Raw genomic sequence first — 18,160 nt, 5'->3', positions numbered from 1 at the left:
AACTGCTATATCAAGGAGTGGGTTTTTGAAAAGCTGAGCATATTAAAGTAAATGAACAGAAACGCTGCTATCTGGGTGCGCAATGTATCTGCGCTTGGAACTTGGAACACGATAGCTTAATTCGGTCATCACAGCTGAAATCACACTCCTTTTCAAAATATACATGGTGATCTGGGACTATGTGAAAATCCGTCTTAAAGGGAAAGATTATGCACCGGAACTGACAGCCATCCCGTTTAATCAGACACAGGATGATCCGGGACTACAAGCACATCCCATTTATACAGTTGCAGAAAGACCCTTGACTGGGTCTGAAAGCAAATACCCCTGAAGCAGATATAGAATGTTCTTGGACGGCGAGTTTTTTAATTTTAAACCGGCCCAGAATGACCCGGAACTGAGAGCAAATCCCTTTTGAAAACAGATACAGATTGATCCTGGATTGACAGCAAATCCACTTCGACAGACACAAAATGATCCGGGACCTCTCGCCTTTCCACTGTGAAAATCCCAAAGAGCGATTCATATCCCTAGACCAAGGAGCAGCCGACAGTAAAGTGCGTAACCCATTCTATATTAAAACGGCATATTTTGACGGCAGTGAAGAAAGCCAATCGGCCCAACGTGGCTGTGCTGTGTCTCTGAGAGAGCGATACAATTAGACCCCCCCTCCACAGTCCTGCGAATAAGTACATAAGAACGTAAATGTTACCTTTGATGAATATATTGGGCCTGAAGTCATTGTGCTGGGCTTCCCCCAGGCGCTCAGCTGCAAATAGTGATAACGTTCCACACCTACCTTTTGCTCCTGCACCCTCCGCATCTGAGGCCTTCTCTTCCCGCGCTTCGCAGCGCATTCACGTCTTGGAGCTGCGGAGGGAGAAGCTGGATTCACGTGACTCTGGACAGCCAAAGAAGGTACAGTATTATCATTTGTAATAATAGCATCTCCTTATGTAAGGGTTCTCAGTATTACGAATGAAAACGCCCCCATCAACCAAACACACATAAAAAGTAAAAAAAAAAACACCTCACGTATTAATTTAAATTAAAGTTAACAAATGTGTTAGAAAAAAATATTTTTCGGATTTAAAAAAAAGTTTGTCATTTAGGGTTTAAAATAAACCTTCCTTAGTGAACAGATTTTTTAAACATAAAAATGTTATTACATTTTATTTGTAGATGTTTTTATAGATTTTTTTACATGTTTTAAAACTCTTATGCTGATAAAAGTAGGCTATGCGCCAGCTTTTCCCAGGCGCAAGAAACTTAAGGACATTCGCTGAGCAATAGATGGCAAATAGCGCAGACTCACCCATCGAATATCCTTCTCCTGAACAGCGTTCGATCTGTCAAGCAAGAATTTGACATTGGAAAACCTGATTTTCAGTGCATGCGCCTCGCACGCCAAGGAAGGGCTTTTGTGAATCCGTGCTGGTTGCATACATTATCCGTACAGACCAGGTTAGGCCGGAATTAAGGCCCTATATAAATTTGAGACATGACATGATCAAAGTGCAGCATCCTTGACAGTAAAAGGCAAACTTGGCCATGAGGCTTTATGTGATTGACAAAACAACAAAAGGATTCCTACGTTTAACACAATAAGTACGAGTCTGGGATTCGGACCTTAGCATGCAGATCACAATGTATTAGCAGTTATTCGCCTATAACTCTGGGCCACCTCGTTTCCAGTTTGCAGCAACGTTCGGCATTCAATTTCCTGCTTTTTGCGTCCAAGCAGTAATATCCTGCAAGAATGTCCACTTCACCGCTTGTCCTGCTTATGCAACCAGATCGACAATGTTGTAAATGTGCCATCTGCTTCTTAAAGCAAACGGCTTTCCATTACCTCAGGTGAGTGACTGTACACACGTGGAATTAAGTGCACCAGATACAGCAGAAGTAGGAGCTGCTGGAACAGCGGAGTTAGGATATTCATAAAAAGTATGAATTGGGATATGGCAGCAGAAACAGGGGAAGTAGGAGCTCTGCAAACAGGGAAATTTGAAGCTCCAGAAACAGGGGAATTAGGAGCTCCAGAAACAGCAGCATTGGTTGATCTCCAGAAAAAGCGGAATGAGAGTGCCCTAAAATGAGAGGAAATAGAATCAAGAAACAGTTGAATTAGAATCTTCAGAAACACGGAGAATGAGGATCAACAGAAACAGGGGAATCAGGACCTCCGGATACGAGGGAATTATGAAGGGCCACCAGAAACAGGCGAAATAGGAGATCATTACAGAAACCTGAAAATTAGTAGAGAGCTCCACAAACAGAGAAATTGCTAGACCGCTCCAGTTCTTAGCTCTAAATACTGGGGAGTTAGGAGAGGGCATCATAATCAGGGAAAGGAGGAGCTCTAGAAATAAGGTAATTAGGAAGAGGAAAATTAAGAGCTCCAGCACTTTACCTTGTAAAGCAGGGGAATTAGGAGCAGCAGACAAGGAGAGATAGAAGTTAAAGAAAGTGATGAATTAGGATCACTTGATACAGGGGAAATATGAGCTCCAACGACAGGGACATTAGTTACTCCAAAACAGGGGAAAAAGAAGCTACTGAAACAGTAGAACGGGCAGCTGCAGAAACAGTGGAATTGGAGTGTCAGAAAGAGGATAATCTGGAGTTCCTGACACAGGGAAATGAGAAGCTCCTGAAACTGGGGAACTAGAAGCAGCTGAATCAGAGCAATGAGGAGTCCAAGAAAATGGAAAATTAGGAGCTCCAGAAATAGGGGAATAAGGAGCTCGAAACATGGAATTAGGAGCTCCTGAAACAGAGGTATAAGGACCTCCTGAAACAGAGGGATAACGAGCTCCTGAAACTGGGGAATTATGAGCTCCTGAAACAGAGGGATAACGATCTCCTAAAACAGAGGGATAAGGAGCTCATGAAACAGAGGGATAAGGAGCTTCTGAAACATGGGGAATTCAGACACCGGCTACACGAAATTAGGAGTTTCAGAAACAGGGGCATTTGGTGTTCAAAAGGCAGGAGAATTATGACCAGCAAAAGCCGGAGGATTAGGAGAGATTACAGTACTTGCACCCCTAAATATCATTGTCAGAAACAGTGTCTAAGTATAATATACTCTGATCCATTGTTCTTAGGTTCAATGTGGAAGAATTTGCACTTCGCCACAGGGACCTATTACTGCAGTTTTTTTCGCAAACACTTAATAAACGTCTCTTTGCAACTTTATGTTCCACGATACTATTTACAGTGTCAGTTGCATTGTTATTCACTAAAATTGGACGAGAGAGCGAGATTGGAAAGAGTCTCCCCGTTTGTTTTTCTTTCTCTGTCTCCTCACGTCTGTCTTTCTTTCGTCTCGCCATCTGTTTCCAACAATCTCTCGTCCTATCCATCACTCCGTCGACTTTCTCGCCACGTGTGTAACCCCCGTCTGTCTTTCTTTGTGCCCCTCCCGCCTGTCTCTCCGTCTGACTCCCACTTTCTTTTTCTTTCCTCTGCTGTTATCTCTATTTCCGTCTCCCCGTCTGTGCCCATTAGTCTCTCCCCCTCCACCCCTCTCCCGTCTGTCTCTCCAGTCTGTCCCTTGCAGTTCTCGTACCGTCTGGCCCCACAGTCTGTCAACCTATTTCTCTTACTGCCTGCCTCTGTCGCGACATCCCTGTCTCCCTCCTGTTTAACTCCACCGTTTGTCACCCTCGCTGTCTCCCCTGTCTGGCTGTCTCTCTCCCGAACTTTGCTGTGTCTGTCTGGTTCGTCTGTTCTATTTCTGACTTGCCCGTTTCCGTCTGCTGTATCACTCTCCCCTTCATCCCCTAAAGGCTATTAGTGAACCAGATGGATTGTTACGACCCTCCAGTATTATCATGGTCATTTCTTTTACTAGCTCTTTAAATTCAGATTGATGCAATTAACTGAATTTAAATTCCTCAGCTGCCTTTGCAGGATCTCAAGTTATATCTCGGAAACTTTGGACCAGGCCTCTGGATTAGGAGTTCAGTAACATTCCCACTCTGCTACCATACGATTTCTCTCTCTCTCTCTCGGTGTATTACCAGTCTGCCTCCTCCTTCTTTCTCCCCACCTGCCTCTCTCTGTCTTGCCATCTGTCTTTTTCCACCGCCTGTCTCCTTCAATCAATTTTCCCACTCTCCTACCCGTGTCTGTCTCTCGCTCTGATCCCCCATATGTCTCTCTCATTCTCCCTCCTCGTAGGTCTTTCTGGTCCTGTCTCTCCTGTATGCCTCTCTCTCTGTCTCTGTCTCCTCAACTGTCTGCCGTTGCTTTCTCCCCCATCTGCATCTCTCGGCGTCTCCCCCTGTCTACCCCGATTGTTTCAGCCAACTTTCTATTTTTCTGTCTCTTAAACCTCTGTCTCAACCGCTCTCTCTCATTCTCACTGCCTCACCCCACCGTCTGTCCGTCTCTCTTTATCTCTATATCAGCCCAGTTTGCTATCTTTCTGGCTAGCTCCCGTCTGCCTACCCTGTCTGTCAATTACTGTCTCCCTTCCACCATTCACCCTCGTCTGCCCCTGTCTGTCGCTCTCTGTCTGCCTTCCGTCAGTCTTCCCCGTCTGCCTCTCATTACTGTCACGCATTGCCCCCCTTCTATCATTCTCCCCCGTCTGCCTCCTCCCTTCTGCCTTCCACGTCTATCTCTCTCTTTGTTAGCCATCTTATCTCCGCCCCCCCCCGCAGTTTGTCTCCACCCGCTTCTCATCCTGTCGGTCGTCTTGTCGCCCCCTTCCGTCCTTATTGACGGTCTCTACATCCCCCACCATAATTAACTCATTCTGTCTCCCCTCTCCCTAGGCTGTCGTTTTCTCTCTCTGTCACAATCTATCTGTCTCGCTTTCTGTCTCTCCGGACTGTCTCCTCTCCATCACAAACACTTGTCTGTCTGTCTGTCTCTGTGACATGCACACAACTGTCTCCCCCTGCCTGTCTATCTCTCTGTCACCTTTACCAGGCCTAAGGTTTTGAAGGAGGTATTCTTGGCAAGAGTTGGAAAAATAGCGTAAATCTCCGACCGCAAAGAATCTTCTCTCGGGGATGCGTTGGATAGATGAAAAGCCATTTTGACTGTTCAAGTGCCGGCTTTCGGCCAATGCGCATCGCGCTCTGAGAACAGGTGCATGCTGACATCGGACGTGCCCTTAGAGACCGTAATTGTTGGCCCATTATTTGGAACTTGCCCCAGATGAAGCTCGAGGGTTTAGTTACTTCCCAACTGTGAAAATTAAGCGACAATCGGCCGTTCCTGTTAAATTTTAAAATGGCTGCACCAGATTCTTGCTGTATTTACAATGAATATTTATTAACCAGTGTCTTAAAATATACTCTGTGATATGAGAACGGCTGAAATTTCATCACACGCAAAGCACAAAATCTGATTCAAGTTTGGCAGGCTATCTGTTGCCATGTATTTCCCTCAGTCTGAAACAGAATATGACATGTTATGAATGGCGATTGCAATAATTATTAATCTTTCACAGAGTGTTATGAAATTAATTTAATAAGCTTCATTTTAATTTAATAAATCGCGGAACGGGCATCGAAACTGTGTCGACGAGAATAGAGCGCTGCATCCTAACGACTAGGTGGTGGTCACAGGGGTGAGTAAACATTGATATCGGGATTCGTGGACCAGTCAGACAGCCTCTGTGAGAATGTTCAAATGGAGAGTGTTCAAAGTTATCTAGTGGCAACAGCAGTGAACTGCAATTTAAAAAACAGCCAAAGCCTGTATTTTTTCCCCGGCTCCCATGGCGGAAATTAAACGGCACAATTTAATCATTTTGTAGATTGAATGTCTTTTCAAACTGGCTCGTTTTATTAACTGTAAAACATATGATTTATCTTAAAAATGTGGACATTTTATTGCAGTCCTCTGCTGTTGCGACTTGAAAAGAACAACAACAACAATTTAGCTCCCAGATTCATGCGTGGTATCAGGATTGGTTTCAATACCCACAAACTGGCGCTTTAGATTACAATATCGGACAGTGTCTGGATTGCATTGTTGAAGCTTCACGTCAATGACATTTAATCACAAACCCGTCATCAGAATTTTTATTCCAGAGATTCAGCCTGACTGGCTGAGTATATCCTACATTTTCTGATTCATTTCAGATTTACAGGATTCGCAGTACTTTGCTTTTGAAGCTAAAAAGTAACATAAGTTGACGTCATTGGAGATTCAACAGTCATTACCTTTCTGCAACGGCAAACGTGAGTCATGCGTGGTGTGCATCCTCCCTGATGCCAGGTAAAGAACATCACTTAGTGGGTGCAGAACATTCTGAGAGGTGAATGGGAGCAGCCGTGATCTATGTGCTAACCATTGACAGAAGGAAAGAAGGGGATGAGTTCCTTTAGTCAGAGTTTCAAGTGCAATAGAGGAAATTAATGAGCAGAACCACAAAGGTATTCTATGGATTATTTCCAGTGCACCGCGCAATTGAATTTAGAAATGGCAACGTGTGTCTGGATAAACGGTGCACGAGGTTGTGCTCCAGAATCCGGGGGCATTGGGACCAGTTCTGGCGCAGGAGTGGCATGTTACTGTACGTCGGGTTGTACATCAATAGAGCTCGCGGGAAGGTTAACTACTGGGGCGGGTGAGGGATTGAACTAATTTGGCAGTGGATTTGTGTACCAGGATGAAACATCTGTAGATGTTGTAATTATGCCTTTATACACAAGTCCAGATGATTATTATATATCAACTATAGCAGTGAACGTGGCCTCAGACACCACATTTCCGCCCATCCTTGGGAAACGATATACCACGGCTCGGCCAACCCTTCCCTTACACCGAGCACAAGCACAGGAAACACAGGCACACCAGAATTTGCTGAGGACCGTAGAGAGTAAAATGTTCTATGATTAGTGATCGCTCTAAGTATATTTTGGTGTCTCTGTTGCAATTTGTTCTGTGGGATATAAATATATTTTGTATATCTGTTTTAGTGTTTATATATTTGAATGCAACAAAGTTATTTATAATAATATTGTGGAGCATCTGCATTTGTTATAAATTTATTTTCTGTGCATACCTTTGTATCCATATTACTTTTAAACACCTCGCAAATAAACGTAAATACAATTATAGCACAGCGATACTTAGAGACAAATTCATAAAGAAAACAGACATAAAACAAGTACATTTATAAAATCAAAGATATGAACTCAAATAATGTGATTATCAAGGTTCCACACTATTTAATTTACAAATCACAGATAGATGCACAGATATATTTATACATTTCCCGCAAGGACATTCAAATTCATTGCAAATAACAAAATGGATTGCACACGAAAATAAAACACGTCTATGGCGAAAATGTATGGAGTCGCAATAACTGAAGGCTTCTTGCAGAGAGTCGGCACTGACACGATGGGATGAACAGCTTCCTTCTGTGTTGAATGATTCGATGAATCTTTGTCATCCTGTTTGTAAGACAGATGGAACAGGCAGCTCTATGAAGGGAGCACTGAAACCACAGGGCATGGCGCTCTAGTGGCGCAATCGGTTAGCGCGCGGTACTTATATGACAGTGCAGGCCCGGGAAATGCCGAGGTTGTGAGTTCGAGCCTCACCTAGAGCAGCCGATGATTTTGCGTGTGATGTTTGTACATTGCAGACTCTGATGCCGTTTTCTATTTATCCATCTGTCTCGTCTATTCCACCATGTATCACGGTGCTGTCTGTCTCTCTCACTCCTGTTATCTCAGTGGCAATCTGTGGGCTATTTCTCAATGAATACCCGTGTCTGTTCCCCACATGTAAAAAATGCGGGGATCAAACTATACCTCATCTAACACGACGGAACTAATGAGCCAACATTTATAACAATATACAGTTTATTGTAAATTTAACAGTCAATCCTGAGTGATATAGGTTCAATTCTGTGCAAAACCAACGTGTTTCCAAAAATCCGCTTTTTAATGTATTGTCGCAAGCGCTGCCATTGTAGCTCAAGGAATTTCATAATTAATAAACATAGAAATCAAGCAATGAAACGGAAGGGTTCTGAGACTGTGGAATGCCCTCGCTCAGAGCAACATTTAAAACAAGATTACAAACTGGCAGCGTGCTGGAGGAAGGGAAGAGAGGAAACAGAGCCACAGAAAAGCCACGGGAGTTTCGGAAGCTTCGGGAGTTTTTCCTGTGACCACAGCATAATCATTTAATCAGAAACGCTGATGTAAAGAATAATGTGCCGAAAACACACTCGATTTCAAAGAGAAGATATGTAAACGTATTGGTTATCTCCACATAATTCCTGCACCACCTCCAACAGAAACAAGGATGTTCCTGAACATTTCGCGAAAAATGTTGTGCTCAGTGTTGCAATGGCTCGTGCATTGGACTTCTCGCTGATTATATTCTACAGAAACATTCAAACTTGTCGATTCCAGTCCTATTAAAGTCCAATTGTAAACTAATAGAATTATTACCGCACAGCAGGAGGTCATTCGTTCCATCGAGAGTGTCCCAGCTCTCAGCTAGTCCCACTCCCCCGTCCTTTCCACATAGCCCTGCAGGTCAGGGTTGGCTGGTTCCGAGGCTGGAAAGTGAAAGTTTGCAGCAAATCGCAATTGCCTGCGATAGCCGTATGGTTTATTGTTATGGGTCTGAAATCCACTCAAGTTTTCCTGCTCGCCACTACACTGTTTAAAGCTCCATTCAGTGCTCGAACAAATAAGAGCTCTCGTTGCGGGCTGCATTTCCCTATCTAAGAGCCTGAGAAATCCGCCAGGGAGCGAGTCACGTTTATACCGTCGCCCAATTATCTTTTATGCTTTACAACATTTCAAGAGAGCAAAAGAATTTCCCCTCATGATGCAATGACCTTTTCTGATATTGTCTTCGCATGCATCTTTCTGTGTCTACCTGTCTCTGTCTCTTGGATTTCTCTGCTTTTCGCTGATTGAGTTATCAGGCTTCAATGGACGGCCTGGGCTGATCAAACCTGCTACAAGAGTTGAAATGGGTAAAGAAAGATGTGGACAATAGCACAGGAATAGTGTTCATTCGGGGCAAATATCTTCACAGATATGTCCCTTCGCGCTCGCAGTGAAGTAAAGCAGCACCAATTACGGTTGGCTTAAGGTAGAGTGTTCATTATGAGAATGCCGAGACAGACGACAATAAAGAGCTATTCATGCTGAAAATTCTTATTTGATAATACAGGTTACATATTCAAAATTAGTTTTGTAAACACATCCAATATTGTTGACTTAGAATAGTCAGCATTGCTCGCACGGCAATTGGTTGCCTGTGTCCAGTTGGAAAGCTGACTGAAAGAACATGCAGAACATTGACTTTCTGCTGAGCAGACCATGAGCCTTATTTTTGAAAATGGTTCTCTAGTCCCGCGAATAGGGGATTAAGCATGATGAGAGTTGGATTGAACTGTGCCCACGTGTATAGCATGACGTGTAGGGGGCCTTTCCCCTTCCTTAAAGACGATTAATGACTCAGTTGCAGTTTTTGCTGCAGAATGTGCTCGCACCACTCGCAAATCTCCCCAAGGATGAGCCGAGCCGATCACGTGGAGTTAATACAATTCCTCCAGTCAGTACATTCAGTTGGCATATCAAGGAAATATAATAAATCACCGTGACTTAGTCAGTGAGCGCGCTGCTTAATGGATAAACGATGTTTTCAGGAAATTAGAATTTTGATGAGATATGGATTCAAAGCATAATTTATGTCATATTCAGTCAAATGCTTTGAAGGTTTATCAACAACAAACGATTAACAACGTAAATGAGCTCAATCGATTCGCAGTCCATCGCCTTAACCTCTCGTCTGCCATCTAGCGCAACTCGGCTATTCCATTTCAGGCTTTTTGCATCCGTACAGAAATACGCTGCAAAATGTCCCCTTCACGACGTGTCCTGCCCGTGCACCCAGATCGACAATATTGAAAATGTACAATCAGCTTCTGTAAGCAAACGGTCTTTAGTTGCTACAGGATGGCTGTGAAATGTCTCCTCAAATGATGAGATTCGGGCCCCTTTTAAATAAGCAGCTGGACACGCCGGTTTCAAAACCGACCAAATGCAGAACTCTCTAAAGTTAGACCACATTAGGCGTACTGAATGCAATGCTGGTCGCCATATTAAAAAGAAGATAGCGAGGCACTGGATAGGGTGTGGAGAAGATGGTATACTATCAGGAAAGAATCGACAGGCTCAATTTATTTTGTAATGAAACGAGGCGTCTGAGGGGTTACCTAATAGAGCCCTTTAATATCTTGAAATGTTTGACAGAGTAGATACAGAGTGTTTTCACTTGTGGGGAAGAGTATTACTAGAGACCATCAATATAAGAAAAATCAGCAACAAATCAAATTGGGAATGAAGAAGAATCTTCTTTAGCCAGAGAGTGGTAAGAATGTAGAACTCGCTACCACCAAAGTGGTTGAATCAAATATTATAGATGCATGTAAGGAGCTGTTAGATAAATATATGAGGGAGAACTGAATGCAGGGCTATGCTGATGGTGCTGGATGCGGAAAGAGGGGAGGATGCTCCAGTGGACCTCAAACGGCGATATTGACAGGTTGGGCCGAAAAGCCTGTTTTTCCAATTAATATCCGATATGATATAATGAATTCGACACCCATGAGTCCACTTCAAAAGCCAACTTCTCACAAATTTCAGACCTAGACGAAATAACACTGATTAATATTCCGGGCTTACAGTCTTTCAAAAAGATGTCAAGATTAATGCTCCTTAAAACCTATCTCTGTGACCAAGTTTTTTGCCATCTGCCGTAATTTCTCTTTTATGTGGCTCGGTGTCAGCATTATTTGATTTGGTTTAAGCTGTTGTGGAGCACCCTGTGACGTCTAACTATATTAAATGCGCTACATAAATGCAAGTTGTTGTTGTTGTGTTATTTCATCATTGGCTCCCTGTTTCAGGATGCAAAGAAAACGTGCTCGGTGAGAAGGCATGCGGCATACTTACCTTTATTAGCCGAGGTATATTGTACAATAGCAGTGAAGTTATGCTTAAGTTATATAAAACATTATTTGGGCCACAGCTAGAGTACTGCGTACACATCATTACATGAAAGATGCAATTGAAGTAGAGAGGGTGCAAAAGAGATTTACGATGATGTTGCATGGACTAGAGAATTTTAGCTATGAATAATGATTCGATAGGCTGGGTTTATTTTCATTAGAACAGAGGGAGCTGAGGCGAAACATTATTGATGTGTTCAAAATTATGAGGGGCCGAGAGAGAGTGGACAGGAAGGACCTATCTTTCAGAGCAGAATGGTCAACAACAAGGGGAGATAGATTTAAAGTCGTTGGTGCAAGTTTAGAGGGGAATTAAAGGGTAATGGCTTCACTCAGAGCAAGTTGGGAGTCTGGAACTCACTGCCTGAAAGGATGGTAGAGGCAGAAAACCTCGGCGCATTTAAAGCGCGCTTGGATATGCACTTGAAGTGCAATAACCTACAGGGCTACGGACCAAAAGCTGGAACATGGGATTCCTCTGGATCGCTCTTTGTTGGCCGGCGTTGAGCGAATGGGCCGAAATATCCTTCTTCCGTGCTGTAAATAACTATGATTCTATGATTCAGTTCTAAGCGAGGATCGAATTACAAGTAAGCCGGACGTGGAGACTTTATGGGTAGAATTAAGAGATAGGAAAGGAGTTGAGACAATAGTGGGAGTTGTGTATCGGCCCCCTAGTCGCAGTTGTGAAGTACTAGAATATATAAATATAGACATTAGACAAGCGTGTATTCAAGAAAGTATGGTTTTCATAGCGGATTTAAATGTTCATATATATTGGGATATTCGGACGAGCACCTGTTAGAAAAGTGTGAATTTCTTGAGTGTGTCCGGGCTAGTGCTACAACAATATGTTCCAGAACGAACAAGGGGCATCTCAATTTACATTTAGTAATGAGTAACAAGCCGGATTTATTCAACAGCCTAAGCGTAAGTGAAAATGTATTTAATAGCGATCAAAACATGATCGACTTCAACGTAACGTTGCACAGGGAGAAACGCGAAACAGCTACTACCATTCTAGATTTCGGTAAGACCGACTTCAAGGGGCTGAGACAGAGACTGTCCAGAATAAACTTGGAAAATCTGTTAATGGGTAAAACGAGAGGAGGTGTTAAAAATAATTAAAAGTGATACAGAATCAGTGTATACCCCTGAGGGGCCAAAAAAAACAGGCATGGACGACTAAAGAGGTAAGGGCCCACATTAAACTAAAAGTAAAAACGTACACAAATGCAAAAATTAGCACAGATCCTGGTGAAAGGGAAAGCTACAAAAAAAGCAAAGTGTCACAAAACAGATAGTAAGTGCTACAAAGAGGGAGTATGAAAATCACTAACTGGTGAAATGAACAGACACATAGCAGATGTAAGTTAACGCTGATAATTGTGAAGTGATACATTTTAGGAGGATGAGGAGAGACAATATGAATTCGTGATACAATTTTAGCGGGGCCAGATTTATACATGAAAATTAAAATCCCCTTTTAAGCATCTGCGTCTGGAGATCAATGGTCCTGAAACTGGTCAAAATACTCTCCCTGTATTGTATTAACCAGCTCTAAATCGTACAATTTAATAGACGGGGGAGGATCTGGAAGACATGAGGACTTTTCCTTTGTTAATAGAAGAATAGAGTATAAAAACAAGGAAGTTATGCCAAACAATTAAAAAGCTCTTATGAGGTCTTAGCTGGAATATTGTGTTCAGTTCTGGGCAACACGCTTCATGGAAGAAGTCAAGCCCTTGGAGAGGGTGCAGAATAGATTTACAAGAATACTGCCAGAGTTGGGGACCTCATTTACACGAAGAGAATGGAGAAGCTGGGATTTTTCTCCTTAGAATACAAAACGTTAAGAGGCGATTTATGAAATAAGTTCAAAATTGTGAAGTGTTTTGATAGTTAAAAAGGAAAAAGCTTTAGAATATCACATTTAACGTGATAAAATCTCGATAAATGCAGGTGGAGGTTGAACCCATGTTTTTTGGTTTACGAGACCGACGCTTTACCACTTGGCCACTGCGCCCTGATAAGCTATGTGACCTGCATCGCATTGCTACCGAATCCCACTTCATTTCAACACGGTTGGAATAGTATATACGCATGTACAAATAAATGAAGTGGGACTGTGGAACCGGCAAATTACTAGCGCCATTTATATGAAACTATCAGAAAACATTTCATAAAATCATACATTACCAATGGACAGTACTTGGACCATCGTACTCTTGAACGAGCTATCAAATTAGTCCCAGATCTTTCCACAACGCCCTGCAAAATGTGCCCCTTCAAGCATTTATCCAATTCCATTTTGAGGGTTACAATTGAATCTGCAGAGCTACGGGGAAATGACATGAGTGTGAGACTAGCTGAGAGTCAGCACGGGCTCGACTGGCCAAATAGAGTTCATCCGTGCTGTAACAATTCTATGCATCGATGATTCTATAATTCACCACCCTTTCAGGCAGTGCATTACAGATCACAACAACTCACAGCTTAAAAACAAACAATTCTTCTCCACTTCCATCTGTTTCCTCTATTGTCTTCTGGATGTTCCCAGGACTGGATAGATTTCGTTCTGGGGAAAGATTGGAGTTGTTTTCTTCGGAACAGATGAGAATAATGGGTGACATAATTGAGGTGTATAAAATTATGCGGGGCCGAGATAGTTTGCATTAGAAACACATATACCCTGAGTAGAGAGGTCAATAATCAGGTGCCTAGATTTAAAGTAATTTATAAAAGGATTCCACGAGAGTCGAGGAGAAATGTTTTCGCCCAGAATGAATTTGGGTCTGAAACTCACTGACTGAAAAGTTGGCGGAGACACAATCCCTCATCACATTTAATCAGTACTTGTATATGGATTGAATTGCCCAAATCTGCAACGCTACAGATCAGGAGCTGGGAAGTGCGATTAGGCTGGATAGCTCTTTCGATTGGCGGAGACAGGATGGGCCGAATGTTCTCCTTCTCTGAAGCAAACTTCTACGATTCTCTGATTCTAAGAGGTGGGGAATGCTCTTTTGTGTCCTGCACATAACTGCATCCCACCATCGATGGAATCTTGCTGTGTGGTAATTGGCTGCAGTTTTGCCCTCCAGTACATCCAGTGACTACACTTGAAGAATTACTTCTTTTATTGTAAAGCATGTTTTAATAAAATATTAATTCAGTGGATGTGGGCGTAACTAGCAAGGCTGACATTTATTGCCCAACACAAATTGCGTTTGAGAAGGTAGTGATGAACAAACTTCGTGAACCACTGCAGTACTTGGATATGCACTTGATGGCTATGGTCCAAGCTCGAAATTGGATTTGGCAGGATAGTGCTTTGTCCACCAGCAAGGACGCGATGGGCTAAATATTTTCCTTCTGTGCTGTAAATTTCTATGGCTCTATGGTCCAGTCATCGAGGTGATGGTACTACCAATGTGCTGTTGGAGAAGTATTTCCAAGCGAAAATAAAGGAAAGGCGATATATTTCCTGTTTCATTATCTGCGGAGTTGAGACTCGAGTTGGAAAAATCAATCTTCAACGATCGTGCCCACTTCTGAACTTATGATGGTGGGCAGGTCATTGATGAAGCAGGTGATGATGAACTCCTGCAGCGATATCCTGAGCTGAGATCATTGGCGTCGAACGACAACAAACATCTTCTTTTCTGCTAGGTATGTCTCCAGCAGTGGAGATTAACCCCGCAATGACTTCAACGTTGGAACCCTCCTTGATGAAACATTGGGTCAAAAGCTGCTTTGATGTCTAGGACAATCACTCTCGCCTCAGTTTAGAATTAATCACGTTTGTCCATATTTGGACTAAGGCTGTAATGATGTCTGGAGGCTGGTCGTCCTGTCGGAGCTCAAACTTAGCAACGGCGAGCAAATGGATCATCCTATGTTTCTGAAAGATGCGACGGGGATGCAAGCCCGTGCTTTTACTGTTTGAAAACAGCGCACAGATGCATGATGTATATTTGTAGGATCAGATGGGTCATCAACCCGAAATCTTACTCCTACCTCCTCTTCCGACAGACCCTACAAGGGCTTCAAAGTATGGCACGTTTTAAAATGTCAGTGTAAAAAAAATTGTTTCATTCTATATTTCTTAAAGATTAAGAAGGCATAACAGGCAGCCATATATCCTAGTTTGCCGATGATGCAAATATTGGTGATATAGTAATTATTGAAGATGCTACCGTGTATTTATAAAGATATATTGATAGATTAAATGAATGGACGACTCAGTGGAAGATAGTTTCCTGAAAGGTAATTGTGTGGTCATCCATTTTAGATCACATAGATTAGGTCCGAGTACTAATTAAATGGAGCACAGCTCGGAGGGATGGAGTTCCAAAGTGGTTTTCAGTCCAAGTGCCCATCCCGCTAAAATGTAGTAGCAAGTTACAAATATATTCGAAACAACTAATGGCATGTTAGGCTTTATAACTAGGGGTTAGACTATAATGCAATGTAAGGTTTTCTTCAACTGTACAGAGATGTAGTTAGATTATATCTGGAGTAAACTAAGTTATAGAATATAATAGATTCATAGAAGTTTACAGCACAGAAGGAGGCAATTTCGGCCCATCCTGTCCGCGCCACCGTTTTCCAGGCTAATCCCACTTTCGAGCTCTAGGTCCATAACCCTGCACGTTACGGCCCTTCAGATGCACATCCAAATACTTTTTTAATGTGCTTACGATTTCTGCCTCTACCACTCTTTCAGGCAGTTCGTTTTCGACAACCACAATTATCTGCCTGTGGAAATTTCCCATCACATCTCCTGTATATCTTCTCCAATTACTATAAATATGTGCCCGCTGTTTGTTGAGCCCTCTGCTATATCTAGAAAGACATTATATCTAGTCCACTTATGGGCACGGCCCCTTAGAAATGATAGGTGGGAATGGAATGTGTACAGTTCATAGTCACCAGAATGTTACCAGGATGCCTCGGGTTAAATTATGAGGAGAGATTACATTAACTAGGTCTGTACTCCCTGGAATATAAAAGGTTAAGTGGTGGTTTGATTGAGATTTTTTAGGTTTTGAAACGAATGAATCAGATATATAGAGATCAAGCTTTTTTTTACTGTTCGTGGGTGAGTTTACGACAATGTTAAAATCAGAGGCAGTACATTCGATAGAGACGTTCGGAAAATTTCTTCACGCAAAGGGTGATGGATTTATCTTCTACCAAAGACAGGATATACTAGCTCAATTAAAAATGTTAATTTTAGATTAAATGTTTTTGCTAGACACTCGTTAAAATGATGTGGAGCCTATGCAGATGGATGGAGTTAAGATCGAGCTCAGCTAAGAATTAACAGAATGGCGAATAGGCACAAAGGGCGGAATGGCCTAATCCTGTTCCTATGTTCAGTCAATTGGCAGAACACCTATTATAAATAAAGAAATGTTGTCTTGACGGGTGAATTACAAATATATTATTTGCAGAGATTATAGACCGCTTCCACGCTTTCATAACAAACAAGCATTACGTCTAATTGTCAAACCAGTTGTTTGAACATCTACCAGAAGCAGAGACACATCAGTTGGATTTTAATTCCATCGCATTAACATTTCGGCCATCCTGGTCATGGGCACGCTGCAATGCAGTGCTTGGAAATTCGGCAAATCGCTTGCAGACTGAAAATTTAGTTTTCAGCGCAGAGCAAACTACACGCCTGCATACTCTGCAAACGTGGGAGCATATATGCCTTGTTTTTAACTGTGGTCGGTGAAAAGTTGAACCGCAAAAGCACAGCACATAGGCAAATAACGCATTGAACTGACCGTCCGTAACTAGACAAGAAAGCCCCTTGCTTTAACGCACAGAACATGTAATCTTCCCGTCAACACTGAACATATTTGAATGAATAATGTTAAAATGCACGTCAACCAATCAGTATCAGCAAGTGCAGACTGAACCAGCGCTTAAGGGATAACCCATAAGGTATGGAATAAACTGAAGTGGGGAGCGATGGAGAGAGTGACAGAGAGAAAAACCATATTTGGACAGATAAACAGATCCCCAATGAGAATACCGTACATAAATTGACTGCAACTGAAGTAGACATAAAGCGAGAATGACACACGGAAAGAAAGTTAGAGTCAGAGAGAAATAGAATGAATGATAGAGAGAGAAAAAAAGAACCAGCACACTAAATGTAAGAAAATCCCTGGTGGCACGGCCGGGAATTAAATCCATGAACTGACGATTAAAGGTGAAAACACAAGCTCACTGAGAGAGAGGATTGTAGCATCACAGAAGCATGGAATGAGACTCTTTCCCCAGAGCTCGGCAAACTGTTCGCTATCAAATAGTTACCCACTTCACTTCGAGAAGTGGTCACCCCACAACCTAAGAGCGTGCAGGTGGAGAGGGAGAGAGTGATCAGCAGACAGAATAGGAGGACGAGGCAGGTAGTGCACGAGCCCCCGAGTCCATCTCGCTCGCCAACAGATATTATCTTCTGACTACCGATGTGGAGATAGTGCCTCTGGCGAGTGCAGCCAGATACAAATCCTGCACAGGGGAGGAGGGAGATGAAAGGAATAGCTTAATGATAGGTGCTTCAATAATCAGGGGAGCAGACTGGCGTTTCTGCCACCGCAGATGTGACACCAGAATAATATTTTGCCTTCCTGGGGGCAAGGTTGTCACCGAGCGGCTGCAGGGCATTCTGATGGAGAAGGGTGATCAGTCAGCGGTCATTGTCCATATTGTTACCAATGACATAGGTAGAAGGAGGGCTGAGGTCCTGCAGGCTGAGTTTGGGGAGCTACGCGAGAGGGTAAAAAGCAGGTATTGAAAGGTAGTAATCTCCAGAATACTCCAGGTGCCAAGAACTAGTGAGTAGAGTAATAGGAGGATAGAGCACGTGAATGCATGGCTGGAGAGATAGTGCAGGAGGATGGGCTTTAGTTTCCTGAGACATTTGGACTGATTTTCGCGGAGTTGGGGCCTGTACAAGTCGGACGGGTTGCCCCTCAACAGAGCCGGGACTAATAACCTCGCATTGCGGCGGGCCGGCAGGAGGCGGTGGTTGCTCGTGCTGTTGGTGAATGTTTAAACTAGTTTGGCAGGGGGTTGGGAACCTTAGAATAGATTCAATAGGGAGGGGAGTAGAGTTGGAAT

The 18,160-nt window shown here is 42.9% G+C and overlaps 1 non-coding gene across 1 annotated transcript; it reads left to right on the top strand.

Annotated features, from left to right (window-relative positions):
* The first annotated feature begins 7,491 nt into the window (after positions 1-7,491).
* trnai-uau (transfer RNA isoleucine (anticodon UAU)) lies at positions 7,492-7,585 on the top strand. Its single transcript has 2 exons — positions 7,492-7,529; positions 7,550-7,585. It is a non-coding gene; the product is annotated as a tRNA-Ile (tRNA).
* Positions 7,586-18,160: the final 10,575 nt, after the last annotated feature.

The sequence above is a fragment of the Pristiophorus japonicus genome, unplaced genomic scaffold (genome assembly GCF_044704955.1).
Source record: "Pristiophorus japonicus isolate sPriJap1 unplaced genomic scaffold, sPriJap1.hap1 HAP1_SCAFFOLD_265, whole genome shotgun sequence".
NCBI lineage: Eukaryota > Metazoa > Chordata > Chondrichthyes > Pristiophoridae > Pristiophorus > Pristiophorus japonicus.
This window is presented reverse-complemented; position numbering and strand designations above follow the sequence as displayed.